Consider the following 16793-nt stretch of genomic DNA (forward strand, 5'->3'; position numbering starts at 1 on the left):
TGAGAGGCTTCTAGGAAAAGTAAAAAGTCATGGAATAGGTGCCGATGTCCTTTCGTGGATTACAAACTGGTTAAAAGACAGGAAACAGAGAGTAGGATTAAATGGTCAATTTTCTCACTAGAAGGGAGTGGGCAGTGGAGTGCCTCAGTGATCTATACTGGGACCCTTACTTTTCAATATTTATTTATTTATTTATTTGAGGCTTTTTATATGCCGACATTAGTGTACAAACATCATACCGGTTTACATTGTAACTGACAGCAGGAAAAAGTACAATGAATAGGGAAGGGGGCGGGGGAAACAAGAAGTTGTAACTAGAAAAATGCAGAGCAGGAGGAAATAAAGCATAACTAACAAAAAAATATAACAAGTATTTATTTATTTATTTATTTATTTATTTATAAAGTCTTATACCAATGTTAGTGGGGACATCATATCTATTTACAGCGAACTTATAAGAAGGAAATTACAATGAACAGTAATATGCTGTGGTGGATATATTTATATATATTTATATAAATTTATATATATTTATAAATATATATTTATAAATGATCTGGAAAGAAATATGATGAGTGAGGTAATCAAATTTGCAGATGATACAAAATTGTTCAGAGTAGTTAAATCACAAGCAGATTGTGATAAATTGCAGGAAGACCTTGTGAGGCTGGAAAATTGGGCATCAAAATAGCAGATGAAATTTAATGTGGATAAGTGCAAGGTGATACATATAGGGAAAAATAACCCATGCTATAGTTACACGATGTTAGGTTCCTTATTAGGAGTTACCACCCAAGAAAGAGATCTAGGCATCATAGTGGATAACACATTGAAATAGTCGGCTCAGTGTGCTGCGGCAGTCAAAAAAGCAAACAGAATGTTGGGAATTATTAGAAAGGGAATGGTTAATAAAACGGAAAATGTCATAATGCCTCTGTATCGCTCCATGGTGAGACCACACCTTGAATACTGTGTACAATTCTGGTCGCCGCATCTCAAAAAAGATATAATTGCGATGGAGAAGGTACAGAGAAGGGCGACCAAAATGATAAGGGGAATGGAACAGCTCCCCTATGAGGAAAGACTAAAGAGATTAGGACATTTCAGCTTGGAGAAGAATATAGTTTAATATTTTATGATTGTTTTTTGTAATCCGCTCCGAACTGCTGTCTGGATTTTGCGGAATATAAGATTTTAAATAAATTTAAATAAATAAACTCTAGTCATTGCATTGTTCATCAAAATGGTGCCCTCTGCTAGAGAGGATAAGTTGGAATTATTTAAATCCAGTGCAATGACTCCAGTGCACAGCATTAGTTGATGATGAAATCACTGAAGATAAAAGATAACAAAGAGGAATTCCAAGGTCATGGCTCCAGGCCTGGGCCTGACCTAGGTCCAGGTATAAGGACCCAGCCTCCAGGCTGGGTCCTTATACCTTGAATCAGGCCTGATTCTGGGCAAAAGACCTAGCATTGTGACCCAGCTTTTAGGCTACTCTGTGGTGTTCGATCTGGGTCTGGGTTGAGGCCGAGGCTCAGTGGTCTGGCCTAGGCTGAGGCTCCATGGTTGGCACTCGGTCTCAGGCCTGGGTCTGAGTCAAGGTCTCGTGTCAGGACCAGTCCTCCAGGCTGCACCTTCAGGACTGGACACAGGCCCTGGCCTAGTCTGAGGCCCAGGCATTGTGTCCAGGCCTCAAAGCCTGAACTATGCATAGGCTTAGGCCATGGTAGGTCACTGTAAAACCACCTTTGGCCCCATACAAGGCCAGGGCCTAGGCCTCGTCTGATGATTCCACCCCCCCCCCCCCCGGACCGAGTAAGTGAGGGCTGGGGAGGATCCAGTATTTTTCCAAGTGGGAGAGATGGCTTCTTTTTTTTTTTTAAACTAAAGAAAGGAAATAAACATTACGTAACATGAAATTCATGAGGAAAAAGCCCATCCCAAAAAATAAAACTAAAAACTAAATTAAATTTTTTCCCTTCCCACCCCTAATGAGTAGTATAGTCCGAATAATTCGGAAGACTGGAACTGCTTTTACCTGTGGTCTTCTTCAATAGTTCTATGCAGCTGCTGTCACTTGGTCAAAATCAGAGTAATGCAGTGCTGACTGTGCCTACACCACTTCTCCTTTAACATCTGATTCAGGTTCAGACTTAACAAGCTAGGTTGCGAGAACATTGCACAATCTCATCTTTGGGTGAGTTTCCTCACTCCGAAGGTCATCAAATCTTCACAAGAGAGCATTGTTCTGTTTGTACGTCTCACTCTGAATGTCAAAATGGCCCCTAACCCCTACACTACCTAAACCTCACCTCAAGTAACTCGGTGGGCTTCATATAGAGGTATAAATGCCTACCTAGTATGAGCACACTATGGCTAGGCTCTCTCTCTCTTTCTCTCTCTCTCACTCCGCCCCCCCCCCCCCCCCCTAAGATAGCTGGCATTATTCAATCGTGTGGCTGAACTATTGAATATGCCTCCAAAGTTAGCCAGATAAGTTTATTCGACTGATAAACTTCCACTACAATTTTTAGATTTGTTTATAATTTTTATTCTGTACATAATAATGTAGTGTTGAAACATAGAAACATATAGAAACATAGAAATGACGGCAGAAGAAGACCAAATGGCCCATCCAGTCTGCCCAGCAAGCTTCACACATTTTTTCTCTCATACTTATCTGTTTCTCTTAGCTCTTGGTTCTATTTCCCTTCCACCCCCAGTTTTAATGTAGAGAGCAGTGATGGAGCTGCATCCAAGTGAAATATCTAGCTTGATTAGTTCGGGGTAGTAGCCACCGCAATAAGCAAGCTACACCCATGCTTATTTGTTTTACCCAGACTATGTTATACAGCCCTTATTGGTTCTTTTTCTTCTCCCCTGCCGTTGAAGCAGGGAGCTATGCTGGATACGCGTGAAGTATCAGTCTTCTCCCATGCTGTTGAAGCAGAGAGCCATGCTGGATGTGCATCGAAAGTGAAGTATCAGGCACATTTGGTTTGGGGTAGTAACCGCCGTAACAAGCCAGCTACTCCCCGTTTTGTGAGTGCGAACCCTCATTTTCTCCCCTGCCGTTGAAGCAGAGAGCTCTGCTGGATGTGTGAAGTATCTGCTGGATGTGTGAAGTATCGGTTTTTCTTCTCCCCTGCCGTTGAATCAGAGAACTATGCTGTATATGCATTTCATTTAAAAACATTTAAAAAGAAGATTTCATTTAAAAACAAATCCCAGTTCCCTTGGAGTTTCATGCATGAACTACAGTTTATGGTTTCCTTTTCTTCCATCTCATGGTACTACAGAGTACTCTCTCCCGAATCTGCTTTGTCCTTATTCCGTACACAAAGGGGTTTAGCATGGGTGGACAGAACAAGTAAACATTGGCCAGGATAGGTTGAATGTATTTAGGAGCATTCTTGGCAAACCTGAGCATTAAGAATGAAAAAAGTGCTGGCGTATAAGAGAGTAAAATGACACACACATGGGAGCCACAGGTATTAAATACTTTGACCCTCTTTCCTTTTGATGGAAGATTCAGAATAGCCTTGATAATCATGATGTAAGAAAAGGTGATCAAGGTAACATCTAACCCCATATTTAAGAACACTACTGTCAGGCCAAATGCACTAGTGATAGTTAAATCTGAACAGGAAATTTTTGCAACTGCCATGAACTCACAGTAGGAGTGAGGAATCACGTTGGCTTTGCAGTATGACAAACCATTCAGCAGGAATGTATGAATTATCACAATCCCAATAGGTCTCAGGGCTACAGCCATTCCTATTTTGGCTATTCTTGAATTGGTTAAGATGGTTGTATACCTTAAGGGATGGCATATAGCAATATACCTGTCAATGGCCATGACTGATAAGATACCTGATTCGAAGCCTGAGAAGGTGTGGACAAAATACATTTGAGTGAGGCATGCATTGAAAGTAATTTCTTTGGAATTGAAATAATAGATTCCGAGCATGGTAGGTATTGAAGGCGTAGGTAGAAAGAGATCGTTCATGGCTAACAAAGACAGGAAAAAGTACATGGGTGTGTGCAGACTGGGCTCTGCTTTTATAATAAAGAGGAGGGTGATGTTTCCCAACATGGAGACAATGTACACTGTGGAGAAAGGAATGGCGAGCCAAAACTGGGAAGAATCCAACTCTGGGATGCCAGCGAGGATGAACGTTGCAGGATGGGAGATGGTGGTGTTAGATGTTGTCATGGTGATTAGCAGATTAGAAGTCCTGTTTGGCAGCCTGGGATGTCCTATAAGAAAAACAGAAGAAATAATGATTACCTCTGTGAAAAACAAAGGAATTGGGGAGAATTGCTAGCCTTGCATATTAGGTCAAAACTAATACATCATTGTATTACCCTTGGTGACTGTTCTGTTTATTTGTTGCAGATTTACCCTTTGAGTTACCATGAATTATAATAAGGGTATGGTCTCTTCATAAATGACTTCATCCCAGATTTCTAATAAAGGCTGATTTGGGTCTTGCATTTTTTGAGATCTTTCTTGTCTCCCTTGAGCAATTTATTCCTATTACAGCCACTTTTCTGAATAAATAATAAAAATATTGCAGTATCAAATTCCTTGTAAATATTGGAACATAGTTTTATCCAACTTTACTGCACTGCAAGCTTGAAATTTAATGGTTTCCACATTTACAATGCTAAGTACTCATGGTTGTTATAGCGCCAATACATCTACAGTATTAAACAGAAGTCATTACTGTCATGTTTAGCAATCTATTATGTTCTCTGGGCTGTAAATTGAATGTAATACTTTTATTTGGGTTAACCAGTGTTATGTAACTGACCAGCCATGAGAAGCAGAATAGAATATTTAATTAAATTAATTTAGACAATATCCAACCCATGTGCCTTTACCTCCTGAGCAGCTGTCCTGCTCGTCCCCCTCGGTCTGGGTCGGCCCTCCCCGCGCGGTCGGCGTCAGCCTATCGGGGCCAGTGGAGGTGGACCTGTAACTAGCCTCTCACAAGGCCCCCGAGGAGATCGCAAACCAAAGAAAAAATAAATAAAAAAGCTGCTTTAACTCCAGACGCAGAAGGAAGTGCAAGCACAAAGGAAGGGAACCGGTAAGCCCTCCCAGGAAGCCCCAACGCCTCCCCAGAGCCCTTTAAAGGGCTGAAACGGCTACAGGCGTCGCGCGCCTAAGGAGCGCAACAAAGGGGCCTGCCCCTTTGTGCGCCCCTTCGTGCGCTCCAGCACACAGAACAAGAAGCCACCCACACTATCTCCCTCGGTTATTCCACCCTCTCCTCAACCTAAGTGCCCTACTTCAATCCTCCTCAATTATTTTTCCAACCACTTCAGTAATAGTTCAGCCACTACAGCACTCATACAGCGTGTGCGTGTTTTAAAATCCCCCCCCCCAACGTGGGCACGTGCCCACTTACAATTGCGCACACACACGTGCGTGCGGTCAGGACTATTTTATAGCATGCGTGCGCATACGCGCCGACGTTATAAAACGACTGCGTCCCTGGGCGCAGGCCGATGAGCACGCGTACGTGTGGGGCCCGCGCGCCTGTTTGAAAGTTACCATCTAACTCAGGGGAAAGATACAACTATAGTGACTTTTTCAGTTTTAGAGGAAGCAAATCCAGAGAGGATTAGGAATTGCCTCTGTCGTAGTGGAGGATAAGCCTAGGGGTTAGGGCAGTGAGCAGCAAATCAGGGGAAACAGGGTTCACATCCCACTGACTCTCCTTGTGACCTTGGGCAAGTTATGTCACTCTCCATTGCTTCAGAAAGGTATTTGCACTGGGAGCCCTCTGAGCATAGGGAAATGCTTACAGTACCAGAATGTAATCCGCCATGAAGTAGCTGAAAAAGCAGCATATAAATAAAGTTTATATAATGGGAATACCAACTGAAAATATGGTATTGAAGGGAACAAGTCTGCTTGCAGCAGAGCTATCATCAACCTCCACTTCCTTCTTATCTATATGATTAAGATATTTGTCTTTCTGCCACAAATTAGGATGGAACTCTGCTTGAACACTAGCGATCTTATTTAAAAGAAAAAAAATAAAAACTTGCAAAATTGTTTGCTGTCAACTTTATTGAATCATGGGGTTGATAAAGAAATAATATCGCCAGCAGCTCTGCCTCCTTATAAAGCTGATAAGGGCAATTTTCACCCTTTTTTAATATACTAGTATAAAAATCTCTCTTGGATATTTTTAAATCAACTTTACTGAAACATCTTTTCAGCATGATTAAGGTGATACTTTGTACATTTCTTTCTGGTAGAATCCAAAATACAAACTTTAAGCTGTAGATCGGTAAATCTGTGTTTGCTCTGGTCTCTCCCTCAGGGTCTTCTCTCTTCCTTTACTGGATTTTGCAGGTGCCCTGAGCTAAAGGGAAAGGATTCTAATCTATACCATAAGTATTCTCCTAAATAGCTGGGTTCACTGCTTGTTCTTGCACTCTACAGTTTTCTCCTTTCCTCCCTGTTCTGACCATTTCCAACGCGGTCTCCACTGGGCGATCAAGGGATTGGTGGTTCCTCTCTTTCTCTTTCTAGTCAAATATGACACCGAATGAGTTCCAGTCATACTCCAGCAATTTATAGGAAGGGCAACAAAGTCTCTTAGACCGAGCGACGCCAGGGTGACTGTAAACAAGTTCTCCAAGACATCAAAGTAACCTTCAGCCACAAAAATCAAAGCTCCTTTATTTATTTATTTATTTATTTAGCATTTTTCTATACCGACCTTCATGGTTAAATACCATATCAAATCGGTTTACATCGAACAAGGGTGGATAACAGAAGGAACAACTTTTTATATTCAAGAAACAAAAAACAAAAGCAATAAAAGACGAAAAATTACATTTAACAAGGACTGTAAACTTGGAAGCTTAGGCAGCTGGAAGAAAAAGCCCGAAGAGGGTATTACATTAGATTAAATACAAGAGAGACATAACATAATCCGGTCTAGTGTAAGTCCAATTATTAAAAGATGGACTAGAGCGAATGTGGTATTTAGAGGGATAGAGAGGCTTCATTGCTCTTGAGCGGGATCATCTAATGTGTGTCCGAGGGATCCGGGAAGGCTTGGCGGAACAGCCAAGTTTTGAGTTTTTTTTTGAATGTTAGTAGGCACAGTTCCAGCCTGAGTTCTGCGGGGAGGTTGTTCCAGATGGCTGTGCCTGTTGTCGAAAAGGCTCGGTCCCTGGTTGAGGTGAGGTGCGTGGCTTTAGTTGAAGGGGCTTGAATCGCACCTTTGTAGATTTCTCTCATTGGTCTGTTGGAGGTATGGAGTTTGAAAGGGATTTCAAGATCAAGATGGAGGTGATTATGGATGGATTTGTGTATTAAAGATAGTGATTTGTGTAGGACTCTGTAGATGACTGGTAACCAGTGAAGGTTTTGGAGGATGGGGGTGATATGATCTCTCCGGTTGGTGCTGGTCAAAATTCTGGCTGCAGAGTTCTGTATCATCTGTAATGGCTTGGTTGTTGAGTTAGGTAGGCCAGTGAGTAGAGCACTGCAGTAGTCTATTTTGGCAAATATCAGGGCTTGAAGAACTGTCCTAAAGTCGTGGAAATATAGGAGAGGTTTGAGTCTTTTTAATATCTGTAGTCTGTGGAAGCAGTCTTTGGTTGTGGTATTGATCATATTCTTTAGATTGAGGCGGTTGTCAAGTATTACCCCAAGATCTCTAACCTGAGTGTGGGTGAGGGGGTAGTTGTGGTGGGTCTGAGGTAGGAGGTTGTCTTGGTTGGAGGAAATGAGGAGGAGTTCGGTCTTAGCGGCATTGAGAACCAAATTTAGACTGTTGAGGAGACTAGTGATAGATTGTAGGCAGTTGTTCCAGAGCGAGAGGGATTTATTAATAGATTCTGTTATTGGAATCAGAATCTGGACATCGTCTGCATAAATGTAGTGAATAAGGTTGAGACTTGTTAACATTTGGCAAAGGGGGAGGAGGTAGATATTGAAAAGGGTGGGGGACAGGGAGGAACCTTGGGGAACGCCCAGAGTGGAATTAGTCGATGGAGATTCTTTATTGTTGATCTTGACCTTAAAGCTTCTATTACTAAGGAAACACTTGAACCAGTTGTGGACTGACCCTGAAATGCCTATGTCTGATAGGCGATTCAGGAGGATGGCGTGGTTGACCGTGTCAAAAGCTGCCGAGATGTCTAGGAGGATTAGAAGAAAGGAGTGTCCTTTGTCCAGTCCCATGATGATATGGTCTGTTAGAGAGATGAGCAAGGTTTCTGTATTGCGTGATTTGCGGAAACCATATTGGGAAGGGTAAAGTATGTTGTGATCTTCTAAATATTCTGAGAGCTGGATATTAACCACTTTCTCCGTAAGTTTGGCTAGGAAAGGTAGATTCGAGATGGGGCAGAAATTAGCAAGATTGCTGGGGTCTAAATTATGTTTCTTAAGGAGGGGTTTAAGAGAGGCATTTTTTAGACTGTCTGGGTACAATCCTTGGGTTAAGCAGCAGTTTATGATGTTGGCCAGGGGTCCGGAGATTGTGTTAGGGATGAGGAGCAGTAGCTTGGAAGGTATGTTGTCTGTTGGGTGACTGGATGGTTTCTGTCTCTTTAGGATGGATTTGATCTCTTTAGAGGAGGTTAATTCGAAGTTGTCGAATTTGGCTCCCTTAAACATGTGGGTGTTGGCGAAAGAGTCGAGGTGGATGGTCTTGGTTGGAAGGAGTGCGAGAGTGTTTGAGATCTTCAGCTGAAAGAACAAGGCTAGCTCGTTTGCCTTGGATTAGGCCTGTTCGTCAGGTATCGACGGTGCTAGTGACTTTGTGATTTGGGAAACATATGCAAAAAGAGCTTTTGCGTCATATTGGAGATCATGGATTTTATTGGCGTAGTAATCTCTTTTTGATTTTTGAATTGATGTCCTGTAGAGATGCTGTCAGGATTTTTCTTGCAAGAGGCGAGACCCTAGAGAACATGAGGCTTTCATCCAGATCTTAGTCATCCCCTGTCCTCTCTCTCTGTGGAAAGGAAGGGTAGACAAAACTTCCTTAGCTAACAAAATGTACAAAAGAAAGAAGAGCTAACCAGCCACAGCAAATATCCCCTAGTGGTTAGAGCAGCGGACTTTGATCCAGGGAAGTCAGGATTCAAATCCCACTGCTGTTCCTTGTGACCTTGAGTAAGTCACTTAACACTTTATTGCCTCATAAGAACATAAGAACATAAGAAATTGCCATGCTGGGTCAGACCAAGGGTCCATCAAGCCCAGCATCCTGTTTCCAACAGTGGCCAATCCAGGCCAGAGGAACCTGGCAAGTACCCAAACACTAAGAAGATCCCATGCTACTGATGCAATTAATAGCAGTGGCTATTCCCTAAGTAAAATTGATTAATAGCCGTTAATGGACTTCTCCTCCAAGAACTTATCCAAACCTTTTTTAAACCCAGCTACACTAACTTCACTAACCACATCCTCTGGCAACAAATTCCAGAGCTTAATTTTTCATTGAGTGAAAAATAATTTTTCCGATTAGTCTTAAATGTGCTACTTGCTAACTTCTGGAATGCCCCCTAGTCCTTCTATTATCCGAAAGTGTAAATAACCGATTCACATTTACTCGTTCAAGATCTCTCATTATTTTAAACACCTCTATCATATCCCCCCTCAGCTATCTCTTCTCCAAGCTGAACAGCCATAACCTCTTCAGCCTTTCCTCATAGGGGAGCTGTTCCATCCCCTTTTTCATTCTGGTTGCCCTTCTCTGTACCTTCATCGCAACTATATCTTTTATGAGATGCGGCGACCAGAATTGTACACAGTATTCAAGGTGCGGTCTCTCCATGGAGCGATACAGAGGCATTATGACATTTTCCATTTTATTAACCATTCCCTTCCTAATAATTCCTAACATTGTTTGCTTTTTTGATTGCTGCAGCACATAGAGCCGACGATTTTAAAGTATTATCCACTATGATGCCTTAGATCTTTTTCCTGGGTGGTAGCTCCTAATATGGAACCTAACATCGTGTAACTACAGCAAGGGTTATTTTTCCCTATATGCAACACCTTGCACTTGTCCACATTAAATTTCATTTGCCATTTGGATGCCCAATCTTCCAGTCTTGCAAGGTCCTCCTGCAATTTATCACAATTAGCTTGTGATTTTTGGTACTCTGAATAATTTTGTATCATCTGCAAATCTGATAACCTCACATCTCATTTACTTTGTCACAGTATTTTCCAGTGTGGATAATATGGGGGACATCTTCAGCTAATAAAATTAGATCTAAAGGCCCAATCTAAACACTAGGACCCCGATATTCAAATGCTACTTAGAAGGATTAGTAAGACTTATCTGGCTAAGTGGTAGCCAGCCACTGTCTGGCTACATTCAGCAGCTGCCACTTAGTTGGATAAGTCACGTCTCTGGTTATGTAGGCAGCCAGATATCTTAGTGGTGAGTAGTGGGCGGATTGGGGCAGAGCTAGTTATCCAGCTGACGTAAGAACTCATTTACTAAGTATTTTTCCCATAGACACAGAATGACTGAAAAGCCTTAATAAAACAGGCCCTTAGCTGGGTACATGGCAATATTCATACTTATGCAGTTAGGTTAACCGAATAAGTTAGACTTGTCATATGTGTGGAGAGAGACGAAGAAATGGCAGAAATATTAAACGAATACTTCAGCTCTGTGTTCACTAAAGAAGACCCTGGAGAAGGACCATCTCTAAACAACAAGAAACTGGAGGGAAGGGGAATAGATGAAAATCCTTTTACAGTAGAAAATGTGTGGGAAGAACTAAAGAACCTGAAAGGGGACAAAGCCATGGGGCCTGATGGGATTCATCCAAGGATATTGAGGGAGCTCAGAGATGTTCTGGCGGGTCCGCTGTGTGACCTGTTCAATAGATCCCTAGAAACGGGAGTGGTACCGAGTGATTGGAGAAGAGCGGTGGTGGTCCCGCTTCACAAGAGTGGGAACAGGGAAGAGGCAGGCAACTACAGACCGGTTAGCCTCACTTCGGTGGTGGGAAAAGTAATGGAGTCACTGCTGAAAGAGAGAATAGTGAACTATCTACAGTCTGGAGAATTGATGGACCAGAGGCAGCATGGATTCACCAGGGGAAGATCCTGTCAGACAAATTTGATTGACTTTTTTGACTGGGTAACCAAGGAATTGGATCAAGGAAGAGCACTAGATGTCATCTACTTGGATTTCAGCAAAGCTTTTGATACGGTTCCGCACAGGAGACTGGTGAATAAAACGAGAAGCTTGGGAGTGAGTGCCGAGGTGGTGACCTGGATTGCAAATTGGTTGACGGACAGAAGACAATGTGTGATGGTAAATGGAGCCTTCTCTGAAGAGAGAGCGGTTTTAAGTGGTGTACCGCAAGGATCGGTGTTGGGACCGATCCTGTTCAATATCTTTGTGAGCGACATTGCGGACGGGATAGAAGGTAAGGTTTGTCTTTTTGCGGATGACACTAAGATCTGCAACAGAGTGGACACGCCGGAAGGAGTGGAGAGAATGAGACGGGATCTAAGGAAACTGGAAGAGTGGTCGAAGATATGGCAGCTGAGATTCAATGCCAAGAAGTGCAAAGTCATGCATATGGGGAGTGGAAATCCGAATGAACTGTACTCGATGGGGGGGGAAAGGCTGATGTGCACGGAGCAGGAGAGGGACCTTGGGGTGATAGTGTCTAATGATGTGAAGACAGCGAAACAATGCGACAAGGCGATAGCAAAAGCCAGAAGAATGCTGGGCTGCATAGAGAGAGGAATATCGAGTAAGAAAAGGGAAGTGATTATTCCCTTGTTCAGGTCCTTGGTGAGGCCTCACCTGGAGTACTGTGTTCAGTTCTGGAGACCGTATCTACAAAAAGACAAAGACAAGATGGAAGCGGTACAGAGAAGGGCGACCAGGAAGGTGGAGGATCTTCATCGGATGACGTACGAGGAGAGATTGAAGAATCTAAATATGTACACCCTGGAGGAAAGGAGGAGCAGAGGTGATATGATACAGACTTTCAGATACTTGAAAGGTTTTAATGATCCAAAAACAACGACAAACCTCTTCCGTAGGAAAATAATCAGCAGAACCAGGGGTCACGATTTGAGGCTCCAGGGAGGAAGATTCAGAACCAATGTCAGGAAGTATTTCTTCACGGAGAGGGTGGTGGATGCCTGGAATGCCCTTCCGGAGGAAGTGGTGAAGACCAGAACTGTGAAAGACTTCAAAGGGGCGTGGGATAAACACTGCGGATCCATAAAGTCAAGAGGCCGCCAATGAAGAGTGGGTGACTCGCCAGAATGATGGCTATTGACACAATACCCTTATTAAATAAACATACACATGCTTACTGTGACTCCTACATCGCTCTAAGCTTCAACAGCAAGAGGTAATGGAAAAAAGGATTTGGCCTCACAAAGAGGGGAGTAGCTGGCTTGTTACGGCGGTTACTACCCCAAACCAAATATGCCTGATACTTCACTTTCAATGCATATACAGCATAGCTCTCTGCTTCAATGACAGGGGAGAAGAATAACTGATACTTCACACATCCAGCAGAGCTCTCTGCTACAACGGCAAGGGAGAAGAAAAAGGGTTCGCACTCAAAAAGCGGGGAGTAGCTGGCTTGTTACGGCGGTTACTACCCCAAACCAAATGTGCCTGATACTTCACTTTCCATGCATATCCAGCATGGTTCTCTGCTTCATCGGCATGGGAGAAAGACTGATACATCACGCATTTCCAGCATAGCTCTCTGCTTCAACGGCAGGGGAAAAAAAAAAAACCAAAAACAAAAAACTGATGCTTCACGCATATCCTGCATAGCTTCAACGACAGGGGTGAAGAAAAAAAGGATTCGCAATCACAAAGCGAGGAGTAGCTGGCTTGTTACGGCGGTTACTACCCCAAACCAAATGTGCCTGATACTTCACTTTCAATGCATATCCAGCATGGCTCTCTGCTTCAACGGCAGGGGAGAAGAAAAAAAAAAACCAACAAGGGCTGTACAACATAGTCTAGGTAAAACAAATAAGCATGGGTGTAGCTTGCTTATCGCGGCGGTTACTGCCCCTACTACCCCTAACTAATCAAGCTAGATATTTCACTTGGATGCAGCTCCATCACTGCTCTCTACATTAATGGTGGGGGTGGAAGGGGAATAGAACAAGGAGCTAAGAGAAACAGATAAGAATGAGAGAAAAAATGTGTGAGGCTTGCTGGGCAGACTGGATGGGCCATTCGGTCTTCTTCTGCCGTCATTTCTATGTTTCTATGTTTCTATATAGCAGGTCTAGGTTACCCGAATATAACTTATCTGGCTAAGTAGCAGCAAACAGAGGGATATTCAGCAGCATAGATGTGCTACTGAATATCCCATGTAAGTTATCCAGCTAATTGGTAAAACTGGTCCTTTGCTTCTCACACGCAGGTTACAAAATTTCAGGAGCCACATTCATGAAAACCAACTTACCGCAGGTAAATATCTAAAATATATTTGTGTGGTGTCTTAAAATTATACATCAAACTATTTACATAAAACAATTTCTGCCACTTTTCTGGATAAGTTTTGACTTATCTGGCTACGCTGCGACTTTGCTGCTACTTACAAGTCCTCAAAAAAAGTTACTTATCCAGCTATCTAACTTACCTGGATAAGTAGCACTTTTTGAGGGACTTATCTGGCTCTCTAACTTAGCTGGAAAAATCAAAAGTACAACTTCTCTGATTTAGTAAGGTAGCCGGTCACTCTGCCTTGCTGATATATCACTTTATGCTACACCTTGGGAGTCTTTCTGACACTCGGCCTTGCAGTCCTACCACAGACTTTACACCTTGGGAGTCTTTCTGACACTCGGCCTTGCAGTTCTACCACAGACATTACACCTTGGGAGTCTTTCTGACATTCGGACTTGCAATCATACCACAGACTTTACACCTTGGGAGTCTTTCTGACATTCGGACTTGCAATCATACCACAGACTTTACACCTTGGGAGTCTTTCTGACACTCGGACTTGCAATCATACCACAGACGTTACACCTTGGGAGTCTTTCTGACATTCGGACTTCCAATCATACCACAGACTTTACACCTTGGGAGTCTTTCTAACACTCGGCCTTGCAATCATACCACAGACTTTACACCTTGGGAGTCTTTCTGACACTCGGACTTGCAATCATACCACAGACGTTACACCTTGGGAGTCTTTCTGACATTCGGCCTTGCAATCATACCACAGACTTTACACCTTGGGAGTCTTTCTAACACTCGGCCTTGCAATCATACCACAGACTTTACACCTTGGGAGTCTTTCTGACACTCGGCCTTGCAATCATACCACAGACTTTACACCTTGGGAGTCTTTCTGACATTCGGACTTGCAATCATACCACAGACTTTACACCTTGGGAGTCTTTCTGACATTCGGATTGCAATCATACCACAGACTTTACACCTTGGGAGTCTTTCTGACACTCGGCCTTGCAATCATACCACAGACTTTACACCTTGGGAGTCTTTCTGACACTCGGCCTTGCAATCATACCACAGACTTTACACCTTGGGAGTCTTTCTGACACTCGGACTTGCAATCATACCACAGACTTTACACCTTGGGAGTCTTTCTGACACTCGGACTTGCAATCATACCACAGACTTTACACCTTGGGAGTCTTTCTGACACTCGGCCTTGCAATCATACCACAGACTTTACACCTTGGGAGTCTTTCTGACACTCGGCCTTGCAATCATACCACAGACTTTACACCTTGGGAGTCTTTCTGACATTCGGACTTGCAATCATACCACAGACTTTACACCTTGGGAGTCTTTCTGACACTCGGCCTTGCAATCATACCACAGACTTTACACCTTGGGAGTCTTTCTGACATTCGGACTTGCAATCATACCACAGACTTTACACCTTGGGAGTCTTTCTGACACTCGGACTTGCAATCATACCACAGACTTTACACCTTGGGAGTCTTTCTGACATTCGGACTTGCAATCATACCACAGACTTTACACCTTGGGAGTCTTTCTGACACTCGGACTTGCAATCATACCACAGACTTTACACCTTGGGAGTCTTTCTGACACTCGGCCTTGCAATCATACCACAGACTTTACACCTTGGGAGTCTTTCTGACATTCGGACTTGCAATCATACCACAGACTTTACACCTTGGGAGTCTTTCTGACACTCGGACTTGCAATCATACCACAGACTTTACACCTAGGGGGTCTTTTATGACACTCGGCCTTGCAATCATACCACAGACTTTACACCTAGGGGGTCTTTTATGACACTCGGCCTTGCAATCATACCTCAGACTTTACTCCTTGGGAGTCTTTCTGACATTCGGACTTGCAATCATACCACAGACTTTACACCTTGGGAGTCTTTTATGACACTCGGCCTTGCAATCATACCTCAGACTTTACACCTTGGGAGTCTTTTATGACATTCGGACTTGCAATCATACCACAGACTTTACACCTAGGGGGTCTTTTATGACACTCGGCCTTGCAATCATACCTCAGACTTTACTCCTTGGGAGTCTTTCTGACACTCGGACTTGCAATCATACCACAGACTTTACACCTAGGGGGTCTTTTATGACACTCGGCCTTGCAATCATACCACAGACTTTACACCTAGGGGGTCTTTTATGACACTCGGCCTTGCAATCATACCTCAGACTTTACACCTTGGGAGTCTTTCTGACACTCGGACTTGCAATCATACCTCAGACTTTACACCTTGGGAGTCTTTCTGACACTCGGACTTGCAATCATACCACAGACTTTACACCTTGGGAGTCTTTCTGACACTCGGCCTTGCAATCATACCACAGACTTTACACCTAGGGGGTCTTTTATGACACTCGGCCTTGCAATCATACCACAGACTTTACACCTAGGGGGTCTTTTATGACACTCGGCCTTGCAATCATACCTCAGACTTTACTCCTTGGGAGTCTTTCTGACACTCGGCCTTGCAATCATACCACAGACTTTACACCTTGGGAGTCTTTCTGACACTCGGCCTTGCAATCATACCACAGACTTTACACCTTGGGAGTCTTTCTGACACTCGGACTTGCAATCATACCACAGACTTTACACCTTGGGAGTCTTTCTGACACTCGGACTTGCAATCATACCACAGACTTTACACCTTGGGAGTCTTTCTGACATTCGGACTTGCAATCATACCACAGACTTTACTCCTTGGGAGTCTTTCTGACATTCGGACTTGCAATCATACCACAGACTTTACACCTAGGGGGTCTTTTATGACACTCGGACTTGCAATCATAACACAGACTTTACACCTAGGGGGTCTTTTATGACATTTTGCTTTTCTGCCTTGTCCAGCAACCTTGGGAGACAGCACTCAGAGCCCCAGACAAGTTGTCGGAAGGCAGTCCCAGTCACTGCTTAACAGCAACACCTGCTGACCAGACTCAATGCTCCTATGTGAGTTTCAGTAGAAGGGAAAAGGCTAAAGGCTTATAAGTGGATGATAGTCAAAGGAGTTCACATGTAAATGTAGCTTGCTACCTTAGCAATTTTCAAAAGCCATTTATCCACATTGTGCTTAATGCAGGTAAATCCTATGACTAATTCAATGGCATGTACTGTAGCAATTTTCAAAAGCCAACTTACACGAGTAAAATGCATTTACATGTGTAAAACCCAGTTTTAAGCATGTAAATGCTTTTCAAAAACTGGCCTGATGTTTTCCTAGTCATTTAGTTCTGATGCATGAAGGCTGCCCTTATCCTTCTT

Source organism: Rhinatrema bivittatum, chromosome 5 (assembly GCF_901001135.1).
Source record: "Rhinatrema bivittatum chromosome 5, aRhiBiv1.1, whole genome shotgun sequence".
NCBI classification, from domain to species: Eukaryota; Metazoa; Chordata; class Amphibia; order Gymnophiona; family Rhinatrematidae; genus Rhinatrema; species Rhinatrema bivittatum.